Source organism: Xenopus laevis, chromosome 6S, assembly GCF_017654675.1.
Source record: "Xenopus laevis strain J_2021 chromosome 6S, Xenopus_laevis_v10.1, whole genome shotgun sequence".
Classification (NCBI taxonomy): Eukaryota; Metazoa; Chordata; class Amphibia; order Anura; family Pipidae; genus Xenopus; species Xenopus laevis.
Window position 1 is genome coordinate 70,761,927 of NC_054382.1, and position 27,795 is coordinate 70,789,721.

The 27,795-nt window shown below is 37.1% G+C and overlaps 1 long non-coding RNA gene across 1 annotated transcript; it reads right to left on the bottom strand.

Moving 5' to 3' along the window:
- Positions 1 to 2,877: 2,877 nt before the first annotated feature.
- Positions 2,878 to 20,283, bottom strand: LOC108720097. The gene is made up of 3 exons (XR_001936320.2): positions 20,234 to 20,283; positions 3,521 to 3,602; positions 2,878 to 3,195 (listed from the first exon to the last, which is right to left on the bottom strand). It is a non-coding gene; the product is annotated as an uncharacterized LOC108720097 (long non-coding RNA).
- Positions 20,284 to 27,795: the final 7,512 nt, after the last annotated feature.

Sequence of the window (27,795 nt, forward strand, 5' to 3'; positions counted from 1 at the left end):
CCATATCTTCCAAACACGGCATCCAGGGGGACGGCTGGGCTCAAATCCAATAGGCTAATGTGGCAAACAAGGGGTGGATAATAATTATATCTGCGTATGACAAAGCATATGACAAAATTCTAGTACAGATTTTTGAAAATTTTCACTGCTGCTAAAAAAGTGGATTTCAAAGCAAAACTATATCAGGTTAAAAAGTTAACTCATTCTAACTTATTATTTAAATCAATTTAATTTTGAGTAATTTTTACTTTATTGATGTCCAGCAAGTCTTTAGTGGTAGGAGTGTTGTGCTACTGTGTCTTCTGCAGTCATTATATTAAGGGATAATCTTACATCCACTGGGCCACAGCAGCAGGAGGACTCATTCAACATTTTTTATAATAATTTGTTTCTTTGAAAAAAGTTGTAGTCCAGCAAAATCTGGGTTCAATAACCCTGCTAGAAAAGGTAGATGTCCCTTCAAGGTATTTCTTAAATTATAGATCAGTTAGTCTATAAAAGTACCAAGACAACACTATCATTTAGATACAATTAGATTAGTAAAGTAAACAGGTTTGTAACTAATAAAATGGAAAACCTCTTCAGAAGAAAAATAGTCTGTGTAACTTTTATTTCACCTTAGTGGAAATTCAAGGTCACCTTATGAAAAGCATTCAGAAGCAATCATTCTGCCACCCCTGCAATATCAATAGATAAAATAAGCAACAGCATGAGACTGTGTGTTTATTTTTAAACTAATCAGTCCTACATCCCTGCTGTGCTTTGTACTGTCACTGCAACTATTATTACAGGGCACAAGAAGGGAGATATCAGAATATGGAATGGCAATATTACTACTAACCCTTTATATGTCAAGTTGTAACCCACAAAAGTAAAATCTTTTGCACTTGCATGCTGGTACTTCCAAATAGAAAGGGAAGTATCTTTAGAAATATCTTTGCCTGTATAACTTTTAAAATGTTTATGGTAGCCAGTAATGTATGAATATGGATACTGTACAAGGTCATGCATGTGTATGGCCACCTGCTATTGTTTTGTTTATTTGGGCCGACAGGACAAATGCCCCCCTTGTGATGAGCGAATTTTTTTGCCAGGCATGGATTGGAGGCAAAATTTAGCATTTCACCATTTGCGATTTTTTTGCAAAACTGTGGCAAAAAAACCCAAAACAACAAAGTTGCAAAATTGTTGCAGAGAAAAAATACCCATTGACTTTAATGCATTTGGAAAAAAAAGTCGCAGAGGTAAAAAAGTTGGCAAGACAAAAAAGGCACTGAGAAAAAACACCCATTAATTTTAATGCATTTGGAGTGGGTTTCTTTAAAAAACCTTGCGTAAATTTTTTTTGTTTGCCATGTGCTCCGTGTGTGCCATGCTCTGCCTGCCCTATTCTCCCTGTGTGTGCCATACTTTGCCTGCCCTATGCCCTTGTGTGTGCCATATTCTACCTTCCCTATGCCCTTGTGTGTGCCATACTCTGCCTTCCCTATGCCCTTGTGTGTGCCATACTCTGCCTTCCCAATGCTACATGTGTGTGTGCCATACTCTGCCTGCCCTATGATCTTGTGTGTGTCATACTCTGCCTTCCCTATGCCCTTGTGTGTGCCATACTCTGCCTGCCCTATGCTCCCTGTGTGTACCATATTTGAATTTAAAAAATTCGATTTGAGTTTTTTCTCTAAAAAAACTCAAATGTCAGGAAGCCTGCAAACAACTGATCCCCTGGATGTCTCCCATTGACTTAAACAGCAATTTCGGCAGGTTTCAGGTGGCAAATAGTCAAATTTGAGTTCTTAAAGGGCCAGAGAATGATCTCGAAATTTGAATTCAAATTCTTTTAAATCGAATTTGAATAACTCCCTAGTCGAAATTTGACTATTGATAAATCTGCCCCTAATTGTTTGTGCATTTTTTTCTCTTTGTGACTTTTTTTTACATTTCCTCCAAAGAGCTAAAGACAATTTAACTGTCAGTACTGTCATATCAGTCCTACCTACCTAAAGTTATCCAGAGCTATGGGAACTTTAACTCTTATTCTGGTTAATTTTGCAAAGCAGTTTGCTTTGATATTTAACTTTTATATTGGTTCTCTCTTCAGTCCAAAGATCTAGTTCTTGCCGACTTCTAATCATCTAGCTCATAGTAACTCCATCCCTGTATTTTTCTACCAATAAACAAGTTCATGTCTCTAAGCATTCGGTAGAAATAATCTGCTCTACGGGGCATTTTTCCACAATATAAGTGTACCTAAAGAAGCGTCTACAAGCTGAAAAAAAATATCAAACAAAAAAAATGTATTGGTTCATATGAGTTAATCATTGAAATACAATATATTTCAAGGGCTAGTACATTTCAAGGGCTACTCAAAAATATTGAATACTGAATTTGTTAAAAAATTGTGTGTACACATTTCGGGACTACACTTTCTATTCGGGAGTCCATGGCACACACTCAAGAATTGACTATCTCTTCTTATCGCAAACACTATTATCTAGACTGCACACGGCTACCATCAGCACCATAGACATCTCGGACCATGCGCTGATCTCCATCACATTACGAATGCCTACACCTCAACCTTTTTCCTATAACTGGAAATTCCCTACCTATCTGTGCACTAGTGAAGACTTCCAGACATTTTTAAAAACAAATTGGGCTAATTATTTAGACGATAACATTGATCATTGGGACAACCCACAGCTCTTATGGGCAGCAGCGAAACCAGTATTGAGGGGTCAGATTATCTCTTATCTGATTAAACAGCGACAAACTTTAATGTAAAATATAACTTTTTACAGAAACAACTCACCGCTCATTATAAGGCTTTTAAAAGTACTAATTCCATTGAGGATAAGAATAAATACAAAGACACAAAAGAACTTTTTGATATTTTATTGACGGAAAAAGCACATAAATCAATTTGCCATACTACCAATAAATTTTATAGATATGGAAACAAGTCAGGGAAATTATTGGCACAAATTGCTAAAAGACGAATTAATAATGCCCATATACAAAAACTAAAAACTGATACGGGATGGACTCATGATACATTACAGATGAGAAACATAATGGCAGACCATTTTAAAAAATTTTATGAATCCTCTTCGGATGATCCGATAGATGGTGTAGAGTTTCTGAGGGAAGCGGGTCTCCATAAATTAACAGTTCAGGACCGTGAACTGTTGGATGCTCCTATAACAGAGGGTGAAATATCACATGCTATTTCACACTTGAAAAACGGGAAGACACCTGGTCCGGACGGTTTCTCAGCGGAATTCTATAAACTTCTATTGCCAGACATTACTCCCATTTTATCTAAGCTATATAATGACACCTTGCAAGGCACTCCCCTTTGGCATGAAGCCAATGTGGCTAGAATAATATTGCTCCCCAAAGAAGACAGAGATCTAACTGACCCCTCCTCCTATAGACCGATATCACTGCTCAACCAAGACCTTAAAATATTGACCAAGATAATGGCGGATAGATTACAGCAGATATTACCTTCCATACTTACCGAACATCAAGTTGGGTTCCTCAGACATCGTCATTCAGTCCAGGCACTTAGAAAAATACTGACAGTGATTTACCATAGCAACCTGGAAAAGAGACAACACGGAATGTTAATAAACCTAGACGCGGATAAGGCTTTTGACGGGATATCACATGCACACTTGCGTCGCTTACTTAAATTTCAGCATTTCGGCATTCAAACCTTTAATTTATATAAAACATTGTACTCCTCACCTACCACATTCCTAACAGTCAACAACACTAACTCTGACAGATTTGTCATTGGCAGGGGCACCCGTCAGGGTTGCCCGCTCTCACCCCTTTTCTTTAACATTGCCATTGACCCATTATTACGACATATCTTGAACGACCAACGATTACAGGGCATACGAATTGGACAAATGAATCTTAAAGTCACAGCTTTTGCTGATGGCGTTCTGCTCTTTATCAATCGCCCAAAGACAGAAATTCCTATTCTTTTGGAAATTATACAGAGATTTGGTGCTATTGCAGGCTTTAAAATCAATCTAGCCAAATCGGCGGCTCTTCAACTACACCATACAAAGAATACGGATTGGCCGTCACACTTCCCTTTCAAGAAAACAAAACAAAGCATTAAATATCTGGGAATTAGTCTTCCCTCTCACTACAAAGATATTTACTCCTTAAACATACGGAAGATAATTGACGATATACAACAGGACACTTTACAATGGAAGCATGTTAATCTATCTTTCCTGGGCAGGATACACTTTATCAAAATGATCTTATTCCCTAAACTCCTATACCCGTTACAGATGCTGCCTTATTGTATCAAACCCACTGATCTGAAACGACTACATCAAATTTTCCGATCCTTCATATGGAACAAAAAACGCCCACGTATCAGTCTTTTCAAATTACAGCAACCCAAACATCTGGGGGGTCTTAATTTCCCTGACATTAAAGCCTATAATGAAGCAGCCCTTCTTCGTTACGCGGGAGACTGGATACTCAATAGAGATCTCTATACAACACTCTCCCTGGATCAATATCGGTCGGATAATTGCTTCCTCAACCACTGGCTACACACACCTTTTCAGAACGTTCCACTTCGACTCAGAGATAACCCACTATTTCTCGACACTTACAAAGCCTGGCACTCAGTTAGGAAATGACAGAATATCTCATCATATATTTCCCCTTACTTGTCATGGATAGACAATGCCAATTTTTTATCAGGCATACGTAATCCGATTCTTTACCAATGGAGTGTAAAAGGATTACATAACATCCATGACCTACTCGATAACACCTATTCTTTACTTTCTTTAAATAAACTAACGGAAAAATTTCCATTCACGCACACACATATATACTTACGTTTACAGATCATCCACTTCGCAAATACAACATTACGACTTCTGACGCACAACGACAAAACTAACGCTTTCAACCACCTTTGGAAAAATAGAACTAGGAACCTCACTACCTCGCACATTTACCAAACTATTAGATCACTGATTGATATAGATAACGAAGTTAAACCCAACTTTAACTGGATTGCGGACATGCCTAACACCACGGAATCAGACATTTTGAAACAACACAAAAAAAATTATGACGCTGCTTCCGGCGAGCAGATACCAAGAAATGTCGTTGCAAATTCTACATAACTCGTACCTTACCCCAGCTAGACGATTTAAAATGGGTACTCTCTCCTCTGACAACTGTTTACGATGCCATTCCCCTGGAGCGAATTTATTACATACTATGTGGTCATGTTCCTTGATACAACCTTTTTGGGAAGACGTCATCACATATGGTGCACGGATGATAGGGAAACCTCTCCAACCGCACATTGAATGGGCTTTGTTTAGCAACACCACACCATTTAATCACCTTACCAAACCTGACAGACACTTATTGGGTAGACTGGCTGCGGGGGCCAGGAAAACTATTCTACAACACTGGTTAGGCACCACTCCCCCCCCCAATATCGTTGGTAAAACAGAAACTACACCACACTTTTCACATGGACTGGCTGGAAACCGTGACCAAGAAAGAACATAACACCCAAAAATTTTTCGCGATATGGTCAACCTACATCATACACCTCCCGCAACACATCAGATGTCTCACAATTTATACTTTCCAACACACGTCATGGTATGACATGGAATCCTTGACAAATCACCCCCTGATCGTGGAATCATCCCAATATCTTGCGACTCTGCAACACGATCAGTTACACCCAGATGCAGTGCCTCCCAGGAGTCATCAGATTAACAGATTATTGACCTCCTACCTGCAACCCCCCCATAGGATCCACTCCTCATATCATGTCTTGTTCTTGAGCTGACTGTTTTGAAAATTGTTAAGCTGTTTACTTCGATTTCGTAATCACTATATTGTCTGCTTGACGAATATTTTCTTATTATTTCCTGTGATTTTACTATGTCATTGCAATAAAAACAAGTTAATAAATAAAAAAAAAAAAATTGTGTGTAGTAAAGAAGAAAGTAAACTTTGTTGTGTCACTAAAAATACATAATATATTTCTTCCAGCTTTAAAACGGTTTTATGTGTGTCCTGCAGCAGTCTGGAATAAATTTGCTCTTGCTTGCCAATATTTCATGAACTTCTGTTGCTGTTTGACTCCCAACTGCATGACTGAATCTGGAAAGGACATTCTCACTGATATGAAAGTCACTGTCCTCATGTATTTCTGGGCCTTTGTATTCCGAATTAAAGGAATGTAAATGCTCACAAGATACTCACCAGATTTTTACTATTTCCTGTCTTGACTTTCATATAAAATATTCCATATTTTTTTCAGACCAAATGTGAACAAAAATGGAACAAAATATGACATATCATTTTGTGCATATTTTTCAATTACACTTATGGGATCCATTATCCGGAAACCCGTTACCCAAAAAGCTTCACTTTTACGAAAAGACTCCATTTTATCCAAAAAATCCAAATATTTAAAAATGTTTTTCTTTTTCTCTGTAATAATAAAACAATGTCTTGCACTTGAACCAAACTAAGATATAATTAATCCTTATTCCAAGCAAAACCAGCTTATTGGGTTTATTTAATGTTTACATTATTTTCTAGTACACTTAAGGTATTAAGATCCAAAAGATCCATTATCTGGAAAACCCGAAGATTACAGATAACAGTTCCCATCAGTTCACTCAAGCAGTCCGTAGGCCCATTTCTCAGAATTTAACACAGTCTCGTGGTTAATTTCGGTATTTTCACCTTGAAGATTAAAGTCACTTTTAATTACATTCTCACATTTCTCAGCTCCCATTAACCCAGGAAAAGTCTTACTAGACATGTCTGGAATGTTCAACATTTGGGGGGTTATTTATCAAGGTTATTTATCAAGGTCCCAATTTATCTCAATATCGGCTGCTACAAACTCCGATCTAACCCGCTCGGGTTTTTAACACTTATTTATTATTACATTTTCCCAAAAATTTGCTTTATGGGAAAAGCTAAGATTTTCATTATTTTTTCGTGAGTTTTCCCCTCAACCGAAAGCTCCGAAAACATTGTGAAATTGCCTGAAACCCCCGACACAACCAAAAATCAATTCGTGATTTTTTTAAAAGTCGGATTTCGGGGAATTTCAGGTATTCAGAGCTTAGTAAATAACCACCTTGGACTGAAGCAAACTTGACCTATTGAACCTCTACTCTTCTTCTGTGATTCCATCACAACAGCCAACACTCTCTTTAATTGGCCCTCTAATCTCAGGACGCTTTACAATTGTACAGGATAGGAAACACACCTACTCTGTGGCATCTCCAGCATGGCTCCTCCATCCGGCCGCTGTACCTTTAAGACATCCTGTCTGGACATCCTGTCTCCCTCTCTTAAGACTTTGTAGGAACCTCCTCTGCTTCTGGCTGCTGTTGCTGAAACTTTACATCAAACTTTTGATGCCACTCTCTCAGATCCTGCAGCACTTTGTAACTCTCACTTTTCACTTGTGAGGCTTTCATCACTCTCTTGCCCAATGGTATATTTACCACACTTACCACAGACTCTATCCCAGTCTTTGTGAAACTGCCTCCACTAGTTGGCAAATCCCTGCTACTGTTTCTTTAACACAGCTCTTGTAGCCTCCTGCTTAACAGCTGTAGCACAAAGATTAGCGGCAACACTTGCTATATTATGACAGTTTCTTAAAGGCAATGCGTTTCAGGCTCATCAGCCCTTTAAGCAGTTATATGTCTTTTAAAATGCTCTTTTTTGCCCACATGAGATCACCATATGTGACAAGCTAAAAGCCTGTACACACAATTTTTGGGGGAAATAAGCTATGGTAGGCAGTACAGGGTGGCTTCCACACTCTGGAATATCCTGGGTTTTAAGCTCATTAAGCCATGCTGGCTCTGCCTTCCAGGGATACGAATTTGCCAGCCTCTTGCCTGTCTCACCTTCTGCTTTTCCTTAATCACTTTAGACTGGTTAAAGTCTTGCAGAGGCAGGCAGCACCCTATCCCTTCTGGGAGTTCCTAACACAGACAGGTAACCTTCCTGTTCTGTACCCTGATCCGAGAGAGTGTGAGTTCAAATATGCAAACTGGACCACTGGAATGGATTATCTGTCCCACCTGTTCCTTCCAGAACACTGTAGCTACCAGGGCCAGACAGCAAAACCCTTTAAATAGAGAAACCCTTCTCTGTTTTCTGTTTTTTTTAACAAAAGATACCAAAATTAAGAAGCATCTTAACTTCCACAAGCTCTGTTGGAGAAGTAACAAATATGAATACTTTGATACCACATATGCATATGATTACCTTAAGTATCTGGAATGAAGATAAATCAAAATAAGAGATATTTAGAATATAGATACCCCAAATCATAACATGTTAGTGTTGCACTTGATGACTTTGTTGGCCAGACCTTATGTATTTCACCATCTTTGGCACCCAATGGGTTAATATTATTCATCATCATCATGGATTTACAGTAAAATCAAAACATAGACATGAATAAGAATAAAATGTCTTTATAGCTCTCCTTTTTCTCATTGCTTTATCCTTCCTCCCTTAGAAACAATCCTTTTAAAAAGGGTTCAGGTTGAATTTGCCTAGAGTTATTAGGGTTGTGTGCCATATATTTTATTTCTAGTTAATTTAAGAGATGAAATACTTCCCAGTACTGCATTACAAACAAGCATGTAAAAGGAATTCATTGTCTCTTGAATGTGCTTAAATGTTGTTACGGGAAGGTCCAACGTGATTATGTATAGACGTTTCATTTAGGTAACATATTATAAAATGTAACAATGTTTTTTTTTTTTAAACAGAGACATGGACGCTTGCCACAACATCAATCTAACAGGCAGGTTGAAGAAGGCTCACTAAATAACAGAATGTATAATTGATCATGACTGGTAATCCCTTTGAATGTCTTTTAATTATGAGAAGTCATTGGATTTTTGTGGCAGAATTCCTATAAAATCTTTCCCATTGTCTGGTTTCCGAAATGAATTAATATAGATATAAATATTTCCAGTACAATATCAACTCTTCCTGTTATTCAAAGTAAAGAATTATCATTTGCAGATTACAGAGGTTATGCATGAAAACACCTTTTAATACTTTAATAGTTTCATCTAATGGTTTCATCTAGTGGCCAACTATTCATCCAGAACCACTGGTTTTACAGCACAGATACAGCCTAATAGTTTAGAACCATATATCCAAGCCTGCAGACTGCCTGTTTCGCTCTGCATGGGCCTTTTGGCTCCTTTTAGCCCGTCTCACCCTAACTGGGTTGGTTTCTCTGATCATCTAATTAACAAATAAATGTAGAGAATTTTGTATTGTTTCCCATTTTAATCAGTGGATTCAAAGCTAATTTGGTCTCATCTCAAGAATGCTTGGAATCTCAAGTTTTGCAGATAAGGCTTTTCCCTGTAATTTGGATCACCATAGCTTAAAGATACTATAAAAACCATTAAAACATCAAATAAACCCAACAGGACTCATGCACATTCATTACCATCAAGTACAAGGTACTGTTTTATTATTACAGAACAAAAAAACATTTTGTAAAACTTGGAATTATTTACTTAAAATGGACTATGGTTAATGGTTTTCTCTGGATCTGCATAAGGGGTCCCATAACTGTACATGTTTTTTCCTTAAATCACATTAAAAAACTTCAAGACTTAAATAGCTTTATTGTGATATAAGATATCAATTAACTGTTCTTCTATTTGGTGCACTGAAATAGACATCCATCAATCAATCAATCAATCAATTCGCACACTGTTCTGCACTGGTTTCCAAAATTGCCTCAAGCACCTAACCATAGTGTCCTCCTCCAATGTTTGTTTTTTAGTTTTCCCTGTGAAATGGCATTCTTATAATCACCTTCACCAGAAATGTTCTTTCACATCACTTCCTATAATAGTCAAGAGTAGGTAACTTTGAAAAGGAAAATAAACCAAACAAGTTTAATCATTCCAAGACTGGGGAGATTAGTTGCAATTTTAATCAGTCTCATAAGGGGAGAAATAATGGGTGTTAAGTAATGGTCATGGCATGTGCCGCGTCTTTTTTAAATTGCATTCTAAATATTTTGTACCCCGGCTATAAACTATTCATAGATAACTCTTTTCCTTAGTTATTTCACAACTTGATGTTGAAGCATCCTTTCCAACTGGGTTAATTGGAGCATTCTTCACTCCTTTCTTGAAAGTTAAATCATAAACTACACGTAAAATCTGTTTGATAACTAACAATTCAATTTTTTTTTTAAATTAAGTCTAAAATTACAATTACCACATTGGTACAGTAACTATGTACCAACATCATGCACTGGTTGAGCATCCCACTTAACCTATTGGGGTACATTAATGTCATAAAAATGGTAGTGCTTCCTAAACTACTTTAGCTGTTTCACAACTCCCCAATCATACTCCAATACACTTATTTACCAGACTTGATTCCATGGTACATTCTTTCATATCATATGGAATAAAAACAATCACACATAAGCCGAAAAATGTTAACAGCCCCTAAGAGGAATGGTGGTTTGGCAGTGCAACACTTTTTCTCTACATTACTTAGCTGCCCAGCTAGTTTATGTGGCTTGGTGGTTTTCTCTCACGGCTGACAACGCTGCTTTCCCCATCTCAGTGGAGGCAGCAGGATCGACTAAAGCACTTATGAATACCCCCACCTTTGTGCAAGGTTTAAAATCAAATATGCTGGTCAGTTGTATGATGATCATAGGCTTTGCAGCCGAAAACAATCTTCCTAGGACCATGTGGTTCAGGTACCTCCAGCTTAGACATGCAACCAACAGGCAATTTCCCATCCCCCTAAGATGTCCCTTTCTAAACTTGAGGAACTATTAAGGACACTGGATCACAAACTATCTATCCTTAACACACAGAGAGGAAACCCCTTTGCACAATGCCATAACAAATGGGCCTTGGATATACCACAGCTAGACCCTGATGACTGGGATGGCCTCACCATCTGTAATTAGCAGTAATGATATCCTGATAGAGTACCATACAATTCACAGAACTTACTTTACACCAGCTCAACTGCATTCCATGGGTCTTAATTGATGTTTTAAGTGTGGGGCTAGCCCAGGTACATTTTTACATGCCTTCTGGACCTTCCTGCTGGTTGATAAGTTCTGGGGAAAAGTGGTTTCCTTTATAGAAGAAATACTAGATATGCCAAACTTGCGATCTCCAGAGGCATGTCTATTGTGACTGGTGGAGAATATAGTCCAGAATAAGTTCCAGCGCAACTTCCTGAGCCTTCTTTATGTTTATGCCAGGAAAACTATTGTCCTATCCTGGAAACTGCCCTCTCTACCCACCTTAAAGTGCTGGAAATCCCTAATAAATGAAGCACCTCCTCTTAACAAACTAACATAATACATAAGCAGAGGTTGCCCGAACAAATTCAAAAAAGTCTGAGGCACATGGGCCGACGTGCTTGACCCAATTACACCCCAGGCTACCGGCTAACAGGATATTGCCTACCTATGCTCAAATAGGTACTGACGTATGCCCCATGGCCCAATCCCCCTCCCCCTTTCTACACACCAGTATGTAAATTAAAATGGTTTGATCTTCTACTGCTAGCACTAGTGGCTCTGAGTTATTGTTTGGAGAACTGTTTAACCTGTATGCCCAATGTATGCTGTAACTAACGTTTGAGGGTTCTCTTTTTTCCTTGACGTTTCAGGCCATGCAGCCTTTTATCAAGCTTGATAACAGGCCGCATGGCCTTAAACGTTGCTGTGATGCCCTAAAGCACTAATAAAGGTTTTTTAAATAAGAAGAAAACTCTGTGGTGCTGTTCTAATGTTCCTACTTGTGATGTCAGTAGAAAGTGGCCATTGAAGAACGTGCACTACAAAGAAGTCATAATTGTTGTGCTGACTGCTAGTTTGCTATAGTTCTACCTGCCCAACATGTTTCATCTGTTTGCTTTCTCAAGGACTAACCAAAAAGTGGGGTTTCTACAAATACATACTGCCAGTGGACCAGTCTGTTCTGGTTACAGAAGAAATTATTTTTATTTGTTTGTTGCATATGCGATATAAAATTGCAACATGCCTGTGTTATGGAAATCCCTACTGTAGATAAAACACAGGTGAATACCTGCTTAACTTACTCTGGGTATAGTTCACTATAATTAGTACAGTATATTGTTTTAACTTGTTTATTACCAACTGAAGCAGCATTTCAACAGACACAATTTTGACACATCAATAATGGTGGCTACTGGGGAAAAGGGTTTAGTTTTAGTAAGTATGAATAATGTTGTTTTTATGTTTGTGTAAAAAGATGGCGCCAGTTATTCAAAAAGCCCAGAATTATGGGAAGGCCATCTCCCAATGACTGCATTACAATCAAATAATTAAAAAAATTAAAAATCATTTTCTGAACTCTACTAGAAAATCATGTAAACATTAAATAAACCCAAAAGGCTGGTTTTGCTCCAATAAGGATTCATTATATCTTAATGTGGATCAAGTACAAGGTACTGTTTTATTATTACAGAAAATTTTTTTTTTTAAACATTTGGATTATTTGGATAAAACAGGGTCTATAAGAGATGGTCTTTCCCAAATCCAGAGCATTCTGGATAATGGATTTCCATGTAAAGGACCCCATACCTGTAGCTTGTACTTGATCCTAACTAAGATATAATCAATCCTGTTTGTATACAAAACAATGCTGACATTTTTTTTCTTCTAATGTTTAAATGATTTTTTTAGGAGCCTTAAAATTTGAAGATCCAAATTACGGAAGTATCGTCAGCCCCTGAGCCTTCTGCATAATAGATCCTATAACTGTACTTTTAATTTAAGTAAATTTAAAAGTACATTTTCTTCAACAATTTAATGAAAAATAAATATTTTTGACCAAACTATCTTTGGTCAATGACAGTTCACAAGTATTTTTTCAAATTGTACTTCACAACTATTGACAGTAGAATACATGTACTAAAACATCTTGAATTGTGGTGGTGGCTGAATTTACATTATAACACTTTATGTCGGCATTTATTTTATTGTGTTATATTAGCAGTCCTCAGAGGATTATTTAGAACTTTGACACAAAATACAGTAGTCCAATTTGCAATGCACAAATGGTTAAGCAGATCAAGGTTGGTATCCAGGCAAGAAAGTCAAGGCAGGCAGTGAAACAGTATAGTATAGTATAGTATAGAGAACATATAGTGTACCCAGGAAGTCACATACTATAGGTTTATACTGTATCTATGTATAAAAACTCACATAACTATATTCAGTCATTAATCCTGGGCATCCTTTACTTTATAATTTTCTTGCCACACTGCGATGTGATGACTGTAGCGCAGACACAACCATGGGCGCAGACGTCTTGGTGATCCGTTGTGGCATTTACTTCTTCAAGTACAGTGTGCAAAGTGAAATGGGTGAAAATGAACATACATAACTGCATGTGTGCATTGTAGATTCTCAAAATTGTATAATCGAATAATTTTCTTCCTTACTACTTGATGAATGATTCCAACTAACTATGTAGACAGAATTTTAAATATTGTAAAAAAATGTAGCAAAAACAGAATTACAGATCGCCTGAATGCCGATATTTAGTAATATAATTATTAATTTTGTTTGAGAAGAACAACAGGAGCTGAACATAATTTACATTGTCCTTTAAGAAATTGCCTCTAATTGACCTGTAAGGATTGCCACTATCCAGTCAATGTACCACAAAGGTAACAATATTAGAATAGAAGGTGGACAGTTAGCTATTGTGTACATGGACAGGTGGCTGGTCATGTTTGCATGGTTTACACTACAAAACAAGGAGAAGGTAATTGGCCAATGTACATCTATATTTATGGCAATAATATGCCTCTATTTCCATACAACAAAAAAGCCTTAGACAAGAACAATGAGCACTAACTTATACTGAGAATGGTGTTACTGGAAAAATACCTGAATTTTATTTTATGTCTCTCCCTCAAATTACTCAAAAGGACTTTATACTTTAAGTAAACTCTGTCTGTAATGGTAGTACAATGTTGTCTGCTACAAATTTCTTACGTAGTAGATGACAAATAATGATTTAATAATCTAATTGGAATCATACAGCAACCTCAAGATATTTTATAAACTCATGAACCTGATTTTATAGCTTATACATTTAAATTTAAATTTAATTTTATTAGCTTCACAGAACTATTTGCTAATCAAATTTCTAGTACTTAAAAGGGTAGTAAACTCAGATATATAATTGCATTTAACTGACCCTTTCACATAAAAAGTCATAGATTTTGTTTCTTGTTTAAGGGGCAGATTTATCAAGGGACGAATTTCGAAGTAGAAAAAGCTTCGAAATTCGACCATCGTATTGGAATACTTTGACTTTGAATATCGGAAGTTTTTTTTACATCGAATTTGGCCATTTGCGGTCGAAGTAAAATCGAATTCACTTCGACCCTTGATAAATCTGCCACTTAATGTTAAATAAGAACCAAAAGGCAAATAAGGCACTGTTAAAGTTATTCAAATCAATATCTAAGTGGAGCTTTTGTCTGCTTATTTATTAGGCCTTACTTGTTTGTGATATAAAAGCTTAATTATGATTACTTTGTATAATCCTGGTGTTGTTCCCATGCAATAATTTACTGTATATATTATAGTATATCATAAAGGAATGTTAAGCTAGATGAAAGTAAGGTTCTCTGAAGAAACAGTATTTGCTTAAAGGTTGAAAAATTAGGAGAAACTTTAATGGAACATGGAATGAATGCTACTTTAGTGAAGTCTTGAATGCATGTATATGTCGAGATAAGGGGCCAGATCAAAATCAGTGAGAAAAAGTTATCTCATGGTTTATCATGTGAAAACTCAGGGGGCAGATTTACTAAAGGTCGAAGTGACTAATGCTGGCGACAAATCGTCAGTGTTACCACTTTATGGTACTTCTCAGATTTACTAACGGGCGCAGGCGTAACTTCGCTAGCGAAAGAGACAGACGCTAGCGCTCATTCACACTCTATCGCCAGGCAAATTTTCACTCTGGCAAGAGGGCGTTACTGCGCAAATTCACTAAGATGACGATTTAACTGAACGTTACCTCTTTCGCCAGACTTGCCATCGCCAGCTCAGACCAGGCGAAGTGCACTGGAATGCATAGACCTTCCTCATTCTTCTGTTACTTACATCATAATTTTAGTGGAAAATGTTTCTAAGTCCCAAAAAATACTGGCGTATTTTCCTTTTTTCAGAGTGATAGCCAGCAAAAGTCCTTAAAGGGATACTGTCGTGGGAAAACATGTTTTTTTCAAAATGCATCAGTTAAAAGTGGTGCTTCAGCAGAATTCTGCACTGAAATCAAATTTTCAAAAGAGCAAACAGATTTTGTTATATTTAATTTGGAAATCTGACATGGGGCTAGACATTGTCAGTTTACTAGCTGCCCCCAGTCATGTGACTTGCGCCTGCACTTTAGGATGGAACTACTTTCTGGTAAGCTGTTATTTCTCCTACTTAATGTAACTGAATCAGTCTCAGTGGGACTTGGCTTTTACTATTGATTGTTGTTCTTTGATCTATCAGGGAGCTGTTATATTGTGTTAGAGAGCTGCTATCTGGTTACCTTCCCATTGTTCTGTTGTTAGGCTGCTGGGGGGAGGGAGGGGTGATATCACTCCAACTTGCAGTACAGCAGTAACGAGTGACTGGAGTTTATCAGAGCACAAGTCACATGACTGGGGGCTGCTGGGAAACTGACAATATATATAGCCTAATGTCAGATTTCAAAATTGAATATAAAAAAATCGGTTTGCTCTTTTGAAAAATGGATTTCAGTGCAGAATTCTGATGGAGCAAAACATGTTTTCCCATGACAGTATCCCCCAAACATTTTCTAACATATGGAACATAAACTATACAGTGGGCTCATGTGTAGGGCATTATAACAACTCTTTTTTCTTTATTAAGGTTCCCTTGTGTAATGTAATGTATTTGCTGCAACTTATACGTCCATTCAACTTTATAATTTCCTGACGAATGCAAATTAGCCTGAGCGAAGACCTCTAATCAAGTTTTGCTTGGCACAATTGAATGCTAGCGCATCTTCGCTGTGATTCCCAAAATTAACGCTAGCAAAAATTCGCCATTGTTCGCCCCCCTGGACGCAACTTTGCATTTGAGTAAATTAGCGTTGTCTGAGAGAATTTTTGCCTGACAAAGTGTAGCGATGGGTGCGCGGCCGTCGCTGTGGAATTTTCACAGGTTAGTAAATTTCCCCCAGGGACTACAAATAGTAGAATATTCAAGTCAAGAAGAAAAAACTTTTCTCCAAATTTAATTTAATTTTTAACCATAGACTTCAATAGAGTTTCCACGTGATAAACCTTTTTCTCACTGAACTGAATTTGGCCCAATGAGTGAAGGGTTATTAGAGATGAGTGATTATAAGAACACAAGTAATTTGAACAAGTAGTTTGGTGAGTACTTAAAGGAACAGTTCAGTGTGAAAATAAAAACTGTGTAAATAGACAGGCTGTGCAAAATAAAAAATGTTTCTAATATAGTTAGTTAGCCAAATATGTAATATATAAAGGCTGGAATGACTGGATGTCTAATAAAACAGCCATAATCCAACATCCTGCTTTTCAACTCTATAACTCTGAGTTAGTCAGCGACTTGAAGGGGGGCCACATGGTACATTTCTGTTCAGTGAGTTTGCAATTGATCCTTAGCATTCAGCTCAGATTCAAAAGCAACAGAAATGACCCATGTGGCCCCCCCTCAAGTCTCTGATTGGTTACTGCCTGGTAGCCAGGGTAACCAGTCAGTGTAAACCATGAGAGCTGAAAAGCAGGAAGTAGTGTCTGGCTGACATGTTATACATCAAATCACTCCAGCCTTTATACATTACATTGTTGCCTAACTAACTATATTAGAAACATTTTTTATTTTGCACAGCCTATCTATTTACCCTGTTTTTATTTTTACACTGAACAATTCCTTTAAATACAAGTTCAGAGAATTAGAGCAAGGCTTTGAACTTCAGGCTCAGTATTTTATATGTAATCCTAAATGATAGCAGAAGCCAGTTTCGGATATTGCATAGTAACTTGGGATAGTGAGTTGAGGTATGCCTGTATGGCAGCTGCATTTATAATGAACTGGAGAAGTGATGCTTTCAAGAGGGTAAGGCCAATAAATAGAGAGATGCAGCAGTGAATACAAGACATGAGCTGCCCATAATAACACTAACTGAGTTAAATTACCATTTTGTAAACAAAAAAAGTATGTTTTTTTAAGTGTAGAAACACAATAAAGCTCTCTGAACTAGTAATTCTGAATAGGGTTGATCAGGGCATGTATAACTGGCAGGAGGAAGTTTCCATAAACAACTGGTGAAAAGCATGATAAAATATCAGACCCGTGGTCGGGGGGGGGGGTTTGGAGCACAGAAATCCTCCCTCCCTAGCCACATTCCAACCAAAAATTTGCATGGCTGCCACAAGCAGGTGGAAAGAAGGCATGGTTGCTGTGTGAGCCATGCCCCTCCAAAGATTTTTTTTTTGTGGGGGGGCTGGCTGGTGGCTTATTATGCCACTGGAAAAAATACATCATATTTAGGTGAATGTGATCACAGTTGAGCACTCCAAAGTAGAACAGTGCACTGCTACAGTACAGACAAAGGAGAAAAAAGATTTTTTTGTAGTAACATGATATTGTGAACTGACTTACTGACAGGCCCAGATTTGTGGAAAGGCCACCTAGGCCCGGGCCTAGTGCGGCAGGATTTTAGGGGGGCGGCATGCTGCCCAACCACACCCACATTGGTTCAAGAACACTGGGGATAAAGCTGATGATATAATCATTTTTATCCGTGCGCCAACCCCAATTGCTCATGTCCCCCTTGAGGGGACAGGGGCGACGAACGGCAGTGGGCCTAGGGGCGCCCACTATGTAAATCTGGCCTTGATTACTGATGTAAGTAAGAGCCATTTATTGTCTAGCCTCTCAAGGTATTAACAAGCTTATTTTTGCATTAAGTCTCATAATGCGTACATTTAGTTTGATGTCTATTTCACTTTTGTACAAATCAAAGTATCTTAATAAAATGTATAATCTCATTTATAGAAAACTGTTTGTTATATAAATAAACTGAACAGCATCAAGGGATAGTTTTTCCAAGTAAATAAACACAATATTGCATTATTTACTGCTAAGAAAATACACAGCAGCAGCAATTATCAATAAAATATAGAAACCTAACAGCAATGAGAATTGGCACAGATTTTAAATATGCTGGAAATCTTTTGGACAGAGAAAGCATACAACACACAGTATAATGTATTACTAATATGTCCATTTAATATAATTTGCATTTCTGATTTCTGTATGCTAATTAACTCACATACTGCTTATCTCAAGGGTCTTTTACTGATAAATGCAGTTCATTCAGTGGAATATGCTAATGACCACTTTGGTATTCAAAGCAGAGTAGCTGAGAATGAAATGATGAATACTATCTAACAACAACAGTACATGTGCGCTTGTTTGATTTTACAATATAGTATTTACAAGGGTTGATAAAAAAACACAACAGACAAACAATTTTACTATAATTTCTCGTTCTTTTTTTTTTAAATAAATAGTATTCAGAGATTCAGATACTAAACGTTTCTTAGAAGTGTTACACCACCCTAATGTTGCTGCACGAAAAATAAAGAAAACCCAAATCCGCTGTCAGGTGCACTGTAAAATACTGTTAGTACCCTAAAAACACTGACTATTCATTGGGAGCACCTCCAGGGCTATGAGCTTTATGATAATTGAAAGAAACCTTAAGACACAGAAGAAAAACATAAAATGAGTGCTCACTAAGGGGTAATAGTTATCAGTTATCATAAAACACATTCGGGATTGTAATAAAAGTCAGTAACTGAAAAACTATTCGCAATGCAATTTTGCTTTGTGCTATTTTAATATAGCTTTTACGAACCCGGAAACTGGTTAGCGACCACTTCCAACAGTGGAAGGCCATTTGCGAATTTTATAGTTTGCATCAATGCGCAGTAAATGTAATAAAACGTCTTACTAAAAAAGTCGTTATGCTTGCTCCAAAAGATTATGACACCTTCACCTTCAAGAGTGCGCATCTAAAATTCGCAATGTAATAATAGTTTAAGGAACAATATTACATTGCGAGATATGGATTTTTATTCTTATTGGTGCGAATTGTTCTTGTCCAATTTTATTTATATAAAAATGGTCACATTATTTTGAAGACCCAATATACCTGGGTACACAGGGAATCAACTGATTTCCCTATCTGGTGAAGTAATATTTGATATACTAACCTCTAAATATCATTCACTACATCATAGGATTGTAAAGAAGGTCAGAAATAATCAATCATAACTAGATCTCAAACTTTTCAACTGATCATTGTTATTTTTTATATATAGTTTTTGAATTTTTTGCCTTCTTCTGATTTCCAGTGACCTCATCTAAAAATATGCTGTGTAAGGCTATTCATTTATAGTTATTGCTACTTTTTATTACTCATCATTCCATTCAGGCCTCTCCTATTCATAGTCCAGTCTCTTATTCAAATCAGTGCATGGTTGCTAGGATATTTTAAACCCTAGCAACTAGATTGCAAAAATTGCAAACTTGAGAGGTACTGATAAAAAGCTAACTCAAAAACCACAAATTACAAAAAATTAAAACTAATTGCAAATTGTCTCAGATTATTAGTCCTTAAATCATACTAAAATTTAACTACAAGGTAAACAACCCCTTTATTACCACCTGTGCAACCAAATACAAATTTGGTGGCAACCGTGATAGACAGGATCAGAATGGAGAGGTTTCTTAATTCTCAGGTATCTGAGGTATAGTCATTTGTCAAGAATACTTAAATGGTTGCCTCAATCTGTTAACTGCTGATTTTGAAAATACAGGAATGGGACCTGTTATCCAGAAAGGGGATCTTTCCGTAATTTGGATCTCCATACTTTAAGCCTACTAAAATGACTTAGAATCACTTGACTAAAATGTAGTTTATGGGAGAATGCCTTTCTGTAATTTGGAGCTTTCAGGATAAAAGGTTTCCGGATAACAAATCCCATACCTGTAGAGTTAGAAAAATCAAAGTAGCTGACACTGCCAACTCTACAAAAAACAGTTGTTTGTTTGGTTACTCACTGTGTCCGGCTCTCCCCTTACTGCATGCAGGCAGTTCCCCAGGAAGAGAGAGAGAGAGAGTAACTCTGAGACACACTGTTTAAAGGGGTTTCCCCTGAAGTCTAACCAGGCCACTAATTAGCCAGGCTTCACCAAAACCTGGATAGCCTGGTGAATGGAAGTCCCACCCGCTCACTTCCATTCACTCCAGGGCCCTTTTTACCGGCTTTTCCAAAAGCCAAATGCAGTGAAAGAACATTCTTTCACTGCTGACATACTTTCCCTGGAGCTTAGTATATATAAGAGAGAAATCTGGGAGAAATATAAACACCTTCCACCTCTAATCCAGCATTTCTCTCACACTATGCAATATTGCCAATAATTATCCATTTATTTTACAAGCAACGGGTAACATGCTAATGCTTTCTCTATCACCTAGACTACTGCAACTTTATATTCTTCAGCCTCCCTAATTGTGAGGCAAACACATGAAGAATAACAGGCCAGGGTCAAAGCCAACAATCAACACAATGGACCAGTCCAGGAAATTACAATCAGGAACAAGGTACCAGGAGACAGTACTTTGGAGCTTTCAGGATAAAAGGTTTCCGGATAACAAATCCCATACCTGTAGAGTTAGAAAAATCAAAGTAGCTGACACTGCCAACACTGAAAAAAATGCCATATTTCTCATAAAGTTTGGTGGTGAGAGCATTATGCTGTGCGGCTGAGAAGAACTGATTAAGCATCATTCAATGCAAGAGAACCTGTTTCAGTCTGCTACCGAAATGAAGCCGGCAAGAAGTAAGAAATCTGCCCAAAATATTATTAGTAACACATTTATCACTGGTCAAGGCATTTCCTTTCAATTTCAACTAAAAAAAAATGATCGCCCATACATGGAGCTATTTTTGCTATTTATGAATATTCCAAGTATTTCTCAGCTAAACTTATTGGGAACTCAAAGTTGACAAGAACTATTCTATTCATTATCTACACCTACTACATATTTTATTCAATAATTCTATTAGTGGACTCAGTAATTTCTGTCTTTGGTTAGTAAATGGATTCATTAAAAGTCTATGGGAACCTTGAACAGCTGAGAAAATAAACTGAAAAACTCGAGAAACAATATTAGAGCTTTCTCACTTGCAAGGTCAATGTTTTTGTGTTTTTGATAAACCTGCCCTCAGGTATTTAATTTAAAGCTACAAAACTTTATATTTTCTTTTCTATCATCAAGGTCAGTCAACTTTCATTAAAAATACGATTTTTTTTAGCTACTGCAATTGCAGAAGATCAAAGCTGGAGCCCAAGGATAGTGAGAAACTGTTCTATTTTAAAACCATAATAGAGATACTTAATTGCTGGGCTATCACCATGAGCAACAATATCTTTATTGCTAAGAGGGAAAAAACATGGAAATTGAGAGAGAGAATACAACTGAAAAATATTAATTGATATTTGATCAAGGAATTTTGTTGGTAGACACCTTTATATACCTTTATATATACATATATAATATATATTATAATATATATTATAATATATATATATATATATATATAGATAGATAGATAGATAGATAGATAGATAGATAGATAGAACAGGACAACACCTATCTTCAAAAAAAGCTACCTTCTTGTAGCTGCCCCTGTTCCCGGAATAAAATACATATGTAAAGAGAACAAAAAACCAGCACCAAGGGTCTTGAGATGGTATGTAAAACCGGCGTTTCGGTCCCTGTTGGAAATGTTGGTTTTACATACCATGTAACAATACAAGTTTTTTATCTCAAGATCCTTGGTGCTGGTTTTTTGTTCTCTTTATATATATATATATATATATATATATATATATATATATATATATATATATATATATATATATATATATATATATATATATATATATATATATATATATTTTGCAATATACCAAATATACCTTCATGTAAAACTGTAGTGAAAGAACTTAGGCAATGCACTCCTGCACTGGGGACACATGGGACCTATCTAACTCACTATTAGATATCACTCTGACTGTCTCTCCAACACAGTCCTTTTATTAACACAGTCCCAATCATCTGGAAGGGGTTAATGCCCACACAGTTCAGTTCAATTGAAATGTCCCTTCCCATGAGCTCTTATACCACAGGTAGCACTACCTTTACCAAAAGTACCTCTCCCTTTGGAACTTAGCAGCCGATCTCTCAAACTAGGGCCCCAAGCTTATATCCATGCCAATATTCTACCATGGGTGGCTCACTCAATGGGGTACTCTCAGAGGCAGTCACACTGGAGATTACAGGCAGGGTCAATCTCCACAGTGGCACCTTTCATCTTCTGAGGCTCTACCAGCTTGGCAGGGAACAGGATGGGCACTCTCTGTACTTCTAGAGATGCAGAACTCTCAACCAAAACTGCGCAGCATGAAACAGCAGCTTGTCTGCACTCCTGGACGGTCCCACACAGACTGGTTCTGGCTGTATGCTGCAGCAGGGGCACTTTTATAACCTTTTGAAATTGGCTCCAACCCAAGGCTCTTCCTGGATCCTCCTTTTTTTCCCAGACAGCTGGGGCTGGGGCTTCTACCCACTTGGTCACTCCCCTGCCTGTAACCAGGCTCAGTGATGTCACAGGTAGAACAGGGGGAAAGCGTGTGTTAATTCCTACATATATTATAAAGGAAGGTACATCACTTTACAGTCAACAGTTCATGATCAAAATAATAAAGGCAAGAAGTAGGAAATAGCTCTATCAACATATAGAAGGCTATAGTCCTGAGGACAATGTAGAGTTGGTGAGAGATATAGAAGGGTATAGAGAACATACACTGTTGATTGTATTTGTTATTGTTGATGAGTGTCCTGAAGCCATGCTTGTTAATCAGACTTTATACTACTCAAATAATAATTAAACTACATGTTTATATTCATGTAATCCTAATAATAATTGAATTTGTTTGTGTTGTGCAATTGCCCACAAAAAAGAAAAGAAGTCACACTTGATGCAAAATAAATGCATACATTAAATACACTTGTAGAAATGCAGCTTTGTTTAATTGCACTATAATCTCTTTAGAAACAAAGAAAATACATACTGTATTTACAATTTATAAAGTCTCATGTTTTATCTAATGTTATACACATTTTTATCAGATGCTTAACGTATTTCAAAAGTACAGGCAATCCCCGGGTTACATTCGAGATAGGGTCTGTAGGTTTCTTCTTAGATTGAATTTGTGTGTAAGTTGAAACATATACATTTACTTATTAAATGAAACTTAGGCAGATGTCTGTCTTAGCATAGTATTTATTTTTACCTTACTGTGCTCCACAGTAGACAACACATGCCAGAGGTGATTGGGGTAGGTGGTTTATTAAATCAAAATGCTAATAAAAGTCAAGCAAACTATAGTATGTTACTGTAACAGCCTCCATCTGTAAGTGTGAGTAGTATGTAAGTTGCGTGTATGTAACTCGAAGACTCCCTGTATTCAAAAAGTCAGGTAGCTGTCAGTTCAGTTAATTTATACGTATGAAAATTTTTCTCATTATAACGTTTCTAACAAAGTTTGTACTCAAGCATGTTTTTAATAAAGTTCCAATAACATGAGAAGTTAGAACTTACTTTTATGAATGTGGTCTGGTGAATGCAAACCAATCAGGATAAGGCATCATTCTCTTTATAAATAGCTTGTTTGTAGTGATGAGAAACATTTTTCCTCAGGTTTTGAAAAAAAAAATGCCCATAAACTGCAAACATCCACATCAGATTCACTTGTTTCTTTTTGTTTTAAAGGGGTTATTGTACTTAGAATAGCCAACTCAGCCAAATGAAAAGTTGATTTGGGTTACTGTATAAGCTCCAATTTGTTCAGAATTGGGCAAGAATCCATAACACTTGTGCAAGTAAATAGTACTTGGCCCACAGGGCCCTCTTGGTCATGCAGTTACAGCAAAGACAGAGGGGAAGATTTATTAATGATAAATTGGGGAATTCTGCAGGTTTCCCGCAATATTCCTATCTATTTAATTATAGGAATTTTAATTGAACTGATCACATTATCCAATCAATTCAATTAAAGCAAGAGGAAAGTTTGACTTAGATGCATGTAATGTGTATGTTATATTATCTAGCCTTCCAGGAAATCAATCTCTCAGACCCTCAAAGATTGACTGGCATCAGCTATCATAAGCTATAAGCTAACAGTCTATAGGAAAAAATAATGTACAAATAGGGGTGTGGAAGCACTCTAAAGGCTAAGTAATAGTATATTTAAGTATAATGGAAGTGCTAGTTTTAATGCACATTCCCTGGGCCCCTGTCTCAAAAGTAAGTTTACAAAACAGGGGTTTTTAGTTAAAAAGTTATGATCATAAAGTTGAAAAGCCACCATACCACGTCAAGGCAAACCCCACATGGCGGTCCCTAACTTGTTTGCCTTTCGGCCATAGTATAAAAAGTCTTACTGCATAGTAGCATTCAGTGTAATCAGTGTCTGTTGAACCTTGGTTTCAGTGAAAAGGATCTATCCTCCCCCGCCAGTATGCGGCTTTTAAGGGCCCCATTAGTTTAAGGGGGGGTATGGGGTGCTATTAAAAACCACATGAAGCTCAGCCACAGCTGGGTTTACCTTGACGTGGTATGGTGGCTTTTCAACTTTATGATCATAACTTTGTAACTAAAAACCCCTGTTTTGTAAACTTACTTTTGAGACAGGGGCCCAGGGAATGTGCATTAAAACTAGCACTTCCATTATACTTAACTTAAATATACTATTACTTAGCCTTTAGAGTGCTTCCACACCCCTATTTTGTACATTATAGGAAAAAATAAGTTGTATTAATCATAATATATCAGTTTTGCATTAATGCATGGCTTTAGTTTTTGCCATAGGATAGCCCAATCAAATGCATACATGAATAATAAAAGAATAATACAAGAATAATACTTACTCTGTCAACTATAAACTATAAACTTCAACTGCAACTTTGACTTTATTTTTGATGTTTTTTATTAATTCTTAATAGCCACCTCATTAATATACTGTCTGTTTTGTTAGACCCTGAATAGTACTAAGCGAAAAAGCTTGCAAAGCTTTAAGCACTTTGCATTTTTTACTTTTTATAATGTACTTAATAATTAGACCTTGTCACTATAGCCATGTTAAAATGACTTTGTCTTAGTACTCTGCAATCATATGGAATTAGAATTATTGTTTGTTCTTCAAGAATAATCTGTAGCAGTTGAGAAACTTTTAATTTAACATCCACTGTTAAAATATATATTTTTAATCGAAATATTTAACTCGTCATATACTTCTTATATCTAAGACAGAAGGTTATAAATCCCTTTTGCTTTTAGTACCCACAATAGAGGTTAAAGTAACTGAAAATAAAAGCATATACATTACCTATATACTGTATACAACTAGGATCAAATTAGAGGCTAGGGGATAGTTTTATAAAAACTGTACATTTTGTACAAGGTATAGTAAACCTCTAGCAACCAATCAGCAGTAAGCATTTCCTGGTAATGAAACTAAATATGTGATACTTACTGATTGAAAGTATAAATCTCATTGGTTGCTATGGATTGATAAACATTTAGCACCTTTTATTAAAAAAACTCCATTGATAACATTAACTGGATTACTGACAAAGTTTGCACTGTGGTAGATCCACAGTTTTATCACAGTAATCTTCCAACTTTGCCAGTGTCAGTAAATAAAGAGTAGCTAGATTCTAACTGGAAAGGTGCTCAGCAACTAAGGTATAGAGCCCTGACTATGTTATTAAGGAGAAGCCTTGGTCAGAGGATCTGTGCCATGTCAGATAGGCCAAGGGTTGTCAACTTAGCACGCTGTTTGGGGGTTGTCTCTAACTCCTCTTTTTTTCTCTGACCAATTTTAAGAACTAATTAGGAATAAGCCATCTGATAAATGTGTTATACCTTTAGGAGCGGGGTTTGGAGATTAGCGAGAGAGGACTGATCGTATTGCTAACCAAGTGGAACCTTCCTCAGAGCACGTTGCCTACCTTACACCCTGCTCAGTGCTCGTCAGGGACCGATGAGCAAGGCTTTTGGGAATGAGATTAACAAGCAGCCTGCCTAAAGTGAGGAGACACTGGCACATGCCACGCTCTTGCTCTGTGCTAGCAGTACCCAAGGCGCACTAGTGAGCCTGCCCCGATTCGCAGAGACTTCATGCTGGAAGTGCGGCTGCACTTTAAAGATAGCACGGAAGCACGGAAAGTGGGAGATTAAAAATCCAGCAGCAGAGAGCCAGGGAGGAGAAATCAATCGCCGCTCAATGGTTTATCACCCTGTCGCCTTTTCTGAAGAGGAGCGGAAGCAGAGTTTTGGTAAGTTATTTCTTAATAAAGACTTTTTTTTTTGTCAAATATTTTTATTTTGTTTTACAAAGAAAAAGAAACAGAAGAAAATCAAAATACAGCCGTTTCTCCTATTTTCCATGAAAACTCTTACAGAAAGTAATGTGTTGCATGTAAAAAACAGCTTCAATAATGCAAAGATACAGATTACAATTATTGCTTTCAACAATAAGGAAAATAGGACACCAATATTAGACAGAAAAGAATAGACAGAAGTGGTAAAACAGAAACCAAAGAAATGTATCCATAGGGGGTGCATACTCAGTGAAGAATATGATCACATAAGAATATAGGTGTGTCTTGGGGAAAAAAATGGCAAATCTAGGGTGCTGTCCTCCTTACGTACCCATATCTAACCTATTGTCGATTGCCCTCTATATTGAACCCAGGGGCCCCAGAGTTTATGAAAAGAGCGCAAGTCACCCTTGGCAAGTGAGGAGAGCCTTTCCATAGACATATAGTTATCTAGTCTGTGTTTCACCTCCTGTAAGTTTAATGAGTTGGTTTTCCAAGCCTTGGCAATAGTCTGTTTGGCTGCCGTAAATATACGGCCTACTAGCTGCCGAACCCATTTGTTCCCACCTGGCACTCGTCCATGTAGCAGAGCTTCCAGAGGGGATTTCCTAAGTATAAGCCCAGTGATGCTAGTTACCATTGTATAGACCCTGAATAAAGACTTTTTAAAGTCTTAAAGTATAATTTGTCTTGGTGTTTTTTTTCTTTGTGTACTATCAAATTTTTTAAAAAAAATTACAGGTCCATTAAGACCTGGAGGCATACGAATATCTGAAGGGCTAGTCCCGAAGCTAAAGGTCCTTGGAGTCTGTTCTAAGTTTGGGATACCCTGTGTTACAGCATCCTTCTATCTGATCCTTTTCTGATCATACTTTGCCAAATTTGTTACTTCTTCCTATTGTAACGTCACTCGTCCAAACGGTGCCGTCTCGGGGGGTTTAGGTAGATTGCAGGGATCGGATTGGTCTCAGAAAACCACAGTTCACACTCAGCATTGAGTTTTAGGCTGACCGCAATCAGCTTTATTCACACATAACCGGCACACAGGAGCATATTGGAAAACAAAACATAAAAAGAAATCCTAGCCTGTCCGGCTCTAAATAACATACAGTCGCTCCCTCTCTATACAATAGAGAGGATCTAGCATCCAACTCTACAAAAAACAGTT